We start from the raw sequence: 6,000 nt of genomic DNA, 5'->3' as shown, positions 1-6,000 counted from the left end.
AGTTTGAGGCTCATCTTAAGCTAGCTATTTTCTCTACTCTCTCCAGCTCCAGAGCAGCTGCACATTCATATATTAATAGTTTGTAAATCAATGTCAGACATGTTATGTGACAGGTCCTATATGGGATATTGAGAGCACTATGTGATACCAAAGGAAATGTAACTCTTAAGAACTACCTCTGATATTTCACAGAATCGTTCTCAGCAGCTCTCATGACAGCTGCCCCCCAGTCTTCATAGCCGAAAATGGGGTGCTGTGGAGGGAGAGCAGAACTGAAAGGGAAGGTGCAGCCTGTTCACTAGGCAATTCATGGCACAGCATTATTCTAGCTCTTCGGAGCCCTGTTCACCCATGACACCCTGCAGAGATGCTTTTAAACAGAAAAGATAAATGGTGTTCATAGGAAAGCCAGGCTTATTAAATAGTGCCCAGACCCAGGCATTTGTTTCAGATGAAGGGCTAAATCCCAGCACTTAAGAAATAATTTCAGTTTTAAATTTTACTGTTAAAATTCTGACTGTATAAGATGTGAGATCAAGAGATATGATCTAAGGATCTACTATCCAAACAGACAGAATACACTTGCATTAGGAAGACAACTTAGTTACCAGACATGGCACAGAAAGAAAGAATTGCGGTTGTTTTAAGATCCAAGGCTACTTCGCTTCCATTTTCATACTTACTCACCTAAGCAGCACACAGAAATGCCATCATCCAAGACCACAACATTTCCTGCCTCTCCAATGCCATTTATTTAAGTTTCTTCCCAGTCTTCAACCTGACCACGGATTTGCATCTTTGTTTTGCATCCTAGAGCCGGAAGCCTTGACATTCCCCGTGATCTCAGCAAGCAATGCTAAGAGCACTCTCATTAGCCCAGTATCTCGTGTAGCTCTCAAGAGCTCGAGCCTGCATCGGGTCTGAATTTGTGCCAATGTCTGATTGCAGCAGAAGTAACATTAAAGGAACCCCCTAGGCTAGTCGGCTGGCTTACAATTGTATTAGCCTCACTGTCTTTGTCAGGCTTGTTCTCCATGGAATTGTATATCCACTTAAGGTTATGAATTTGATTTATCTTCAAGATTTTAGGTGAGTTTCAATCTTTGTGGAAGCAAAAGAACAATAGCATGGAGCAGAAGATACAGGGAAGATATATGTGTGTGAATTTACCACACACAGCTTTGTCAAGGCGCTCCAGTCCTGATTTGCAGACTTTTGCCGTATGCATTTCTTGTGTAGGGACTACTAAATTAGTTCTGATTTACACCATTGTGGGGAGCATGAAAAAATACTAATCTGAGCCAACAAAACAAACACACATTTGAACTGAGGTGTCAGGAGGTACAGATGTATTGCACCACCTGCACTACTTGTGGGATGCTCCTTCCAGTCAATTCTACAGCAAATTCACTTTGAGCTAACTTGTGTGGTGTTAAATTACAATTGTATTGATTTTTCACAGCATTAATTTCATGGCGACGCTTCAAACTGCTTAAGGCTTTATCTGGAATAGTGCTGAACTTGGAACAAGAGCAGAACAGAGGAATATTTAATGAATCAGAAAAGGTCACCGTAAGATACCATGTACACTGCTCCTGATCAGCACCATGTACCACAAGCTATGTTCTTCTGTGGGTCCCATGGAAGCAACAGCTCCAGAACCAGAGAACTGTCTTTTACAGCAGATTTCAACACACTGTTCATTGTAAACATGGAATTTGCTTCAAAGTTGTTTGCAATTGACACTCACAAGTATAACCAAAAACACATTTTGGATCTTATTAACATCCTCAGACCACCTGGCAAAGAGCCATGATACCTCCCAGTTGAAAGTTAACAAGGTACAACCCATGCCTGAATTTTAGATGATGCTGAAATATTATATCCATCTACACTGCCATTCATACACGTTTCACTTTGCTGCAAGAGACCTAAATCTTGCATTCTTCAAACCAGTGGGAGTTTTGCTTGAGGAAGAAATGAAAGATTATTGCCACAGAAAACACAAAGTCAGTAATTTGGCAGCCTGATTTTATAATAATCTTTGTCTAATGATTATTTAATATTGTACTAGGCTATTTAAAAGAGTATTCTACAAAGTGTTGGAGCTTTCTTTTCAAAGCTTATGTAAAATGTGGTTTGTAATTAGAAGCCTTAGATATGTAATGTGTGTGAGAGAATATTAGTACTCCATAAAAGCTGCTGTCAGTATAAGTTATATGGAGAAGCACAAAATAATATGAATACTTACTAGCTAAAATAATTTGTTAGAAATAGATTTGTGAGATTTCATACAACCTCCAACTTGGAAATTTAAAATATTTTTCTTCCTTTAAATTCTACCCTAAACAAATGAGTTAAGAACTATGACCAGAAGTGACCTTAGCACTAAGGGAATATATTAAAATTTACTTTTAATTTCTTCAAAGCATTTCACCTTATTCGAGTAGAGATACTGGAATTATTTACAGAGCCTGTTACTGCAGCACTGAAAATTACTCACTGGGGCAAACACTGATGAGAACAGGATGGCGTTCCCACCCTGCCTCAGTTCCAAAAATCCCACCGACTGCTGCCTCTCCGGCTCCAGCCGAGCCCATCCCCACCACCTCTGGCGCAACCTCGGCTCGTCCTCTGTGCATGGTCAGGACAATAAAATACAACACGGCGCTGTATATCATTTTGGATAGCCTTCCGCCAGTGAGGATGGGGAGGAAGGCAGTGTGCGGGCCTGCAGAGCGCGGCAGACAGCGGCAGAGGGCAGCCGCGCCGCACCGCTGCGCTCCCCGAGTGGCCGAGCCCCGCGCAGCGCAAAGCGCCCCTCCGGCTGCTCCGGCCCCCCGGCAATTCTTGGGGCGCTCAGGGAGAGAGCGAAAGGAAAAAACTAAAAGGAAAAAAAAAAAAAAAAAAAGCAAGCCATCACCATTTCCTTGCTCTGACCAGTGAATCCCACGTAGGGCTGCGTCGCCCAGCAAAGGGTGCCAATGGGGTGAGCAGGATCCGGCCACTAAGCATCAGAGAAGCAAGGGACCAACGGTTCTCAAATTGCCTAAAGTTGGGGTAAGATTTTTTAAAGCCAGGCATAATTGCATCAGTTGTTACACGATCCTGACATGCTGCTGCTGCTAAAATTGCTAATACGAAGAGAATATCTAAATAAACGTGTCTGTGTGCTTCCTGGCTTTGTGGTGGCTTGAGTTCTCCCTTTGCAAAGCAGTTCTCTCAGCATATTCCCTTTCTGACCTAGATAAAATAATTTCTTATTCTTCATCTACTTCTGTAAGATAATGGCATGGTGAAGAATGTGACGTGCATGCTGCAGATGGCACTGAAGGAATCTAAAAATACAGCAAGTTTTACAGCAGAGGTTTTGTAAGGTGGCTGTCTCCTCCTTGACATCACTATTCAGCTGGCTATTGGAATGGGACTAATTTAATTAAGAGAACAGCTCAGATAAAACATTTTTGTCAGATTCTCCAAGTCCTATTCACCTTGCTTGAGAACTCAAGCAAGTCTTCTCTCCTGCAGTCCAGGAGCACACCCCCCAGCACGCCAGATTAGCTGAGCACTGCAACAATTGCAGCAATTGGCACAAAGCAAGCTACTGAAGTTAATGTAAAGATTATCATATTATTTTTCCAACGGCGACCCAATGGTCAAGGCAACTACTGGCAAGAAATTGTTCACTGCAGTCTTGATCTTTCACTCCTCAAAAGCTCCAGGTGAATTTTATTTGCAGTATTTGGTCCCAAAATCTTCACAGCTTGCGACTAGCGCATTTCAGTCCTCTGATTTCCAAATGATCTGAAGCAAAAGCAGCTATTTCTAAGCAACTGTGGCTTTTTTTTTTTTTTTTTAAGTGATCAACACTATTGTTTTCCCTTTTTGTGAGAAACGTAAGCAGAATGGTGAGACCCTAACACAGTTAAGGTACAGGTCAGGTTGTTAATTTGACTGTACTTCAGTCTTTCCTAGCATCTTCTAATAACAAATTTCTGTAGCTGATTTCAGTAAGTGACCAACTACTGCACATCCGCTTTGCATGTTAAAACAAAGAGCATTTTTTCAGGAAAGAAAAAGCTAGGGAAGATGATCTTGTGGCTAAACAATGCAGCTCTTCAGATCCTAAACAGAAATGCTGGGGAGGTGGCTGATGGGGAAAGAAAAGGGAAGAAAGGGAGCCAAGAAGAAGGGGCTAATAGAAGTTTTCCAATCTAACATTCTCAAACACACAAACAACAAAAAAGCTCCTATCTGACCAAGGAAGAAGAGTGTTAGAAGGATGTAATGCAGTCCCTGCAGCATTTCAAACTCAACTTCAAATCTAGGTCTCTTTCCGCATAGCATGTTCATTGCTTGCAGCAAAAACGGGTTCTTTTAAAGAGCATGTTCCTTTATCATCATAGAACCAGCAGTTTCAGATTTCATACTTGTGATCTCAATGGCTTGCAGGAATTTATATTCAGAACACAACTTTCATGTATAAAACTGGAGAAAAAAAATGTTGGACAACGTATTTACATATCACTCAGCAATCAGTGAGGGGGGACTGGAGCATCTTAGCTGCTCCAACATTGTTTTTCAGACTTTGGGAAACAAGAAAGGGGAAGACCAAAAAAAAATTTTTGCTTTATATATAGTTTGAGAAGTGGCAAGATTGTGCCACTAGTAATTATTTATTGCCTTATTGTTAAGAAACTGTTTCCTAAGGAAACGAGCAGTTTGTAGGCCTTCAGATTCCCCTGTTAAAGCCTGCAGTGACGAAATGGCTATTATAGCACATCTGAGTGTATGTACAAATGCTTGCACTACTCATTTACCCTAGCTAGCACTCCTAATTATTCTTTCATCTGAGATCTGCATTTCCCTGATTTGATAAATTATAAGGTAGTCTGCACAAACATCAGTCTTCCTCAGGCACAAGTTTTTGTGCAGTCATGTACACAGAGGGTGAGTGATGCTAAAATACCTACAATGTTCTTGGTACTTTGCAGGATTAAGAGCTCAGAATGGTTTGCTCATTCAAGAATCTTTAAAAGTCTTGATGACACCTTTTCCACACAACACATTTCAAAAAGAGACATACAACACAGCATTCGAGGCTTAGTGTTCCTCTTCTAAGTGGTCCAAAACTTCCTCTAGCGCCTCGGCAAACGCATATTAATAAAAACAAGCAGGAACCCAATTTCCATTCTTTTTTTTCCTAGTCAAGAATGTAGCCAATCTGGTCCAAACAGCCCTTGGAAAAATGCACACATGAGACCAAAGGCAGAGGCTGGGGATGCCACAGCCCTAGACCCACACGGTGATCTTCGAGAGGAACCTTGGGCCTGCTGCCCTGGTTGCCAGAGCAGAGACTTCATTCTGCAGTGAGCTCCTGCACCGAAAGACCTCCCACCCACAAGAACCTCGCTCATGGATACCTCTCACTGGCATATTGACTTTCGCAAGATGGTGTGAGAGCTAACTCAGCTTGAATTTCCTGGCTTTTGAGACATTATAGGCATTATTTATTCTTTCTTTTTTTACCTACCACATTTTTAATTAAATTAAATTCCCCATGCACCATTAGCTATAAAGTGTGTATTACTTACCTGCATCTTCAGATCTTTTACAGTCCCGTGGGTAAATCCATAATTAGTTGGTTTTGTAAAATGCATATTATTTACTTGACAGACCAGAATGGCTCTAAAGGAACTGTCCTCATGTCTTGGTTAAGTGCATAATTAGGAAGGTTTTTAAAACCCGTATTATGTTCCCTATATTGAAGCCCTCGCACTCCATTTGTTAAATATTCTTTTTTTATTATTTTTTTTTTATTTTTAATATGTATTATTTAATCAATCAGCCAAGACAGCATGTAATTATGTATTTAGGACGTCTGCAATGCATAATAAAAAAAAATCATGGAAATGTACAGAAAAAATTACTGTGCACAATTAGTTACTTTTAAGCCACCATGTTCTCACCACTTCCACCATTTCCTCTCAAATATTGAGT

This window comes from Cygnus olor, chromosome 3 (assembly GCF_009769625.2).
Source record: "Cygnus olor isolate bCygOlo1 chromosome 3, bCygOlo1.pri.v2, whole genome shotgun sequence".
Taxonomy (NCBI): Eukaryota; Metazoa; Chordata; class Aves; order Anseriformes; family Anatidae; genus Cygnus; species Cygnus olor.
The sequence above is the reverse complement of the archived record's forward strand: the minus strand, read 5'-3'. Positions refer to the sequence as shown.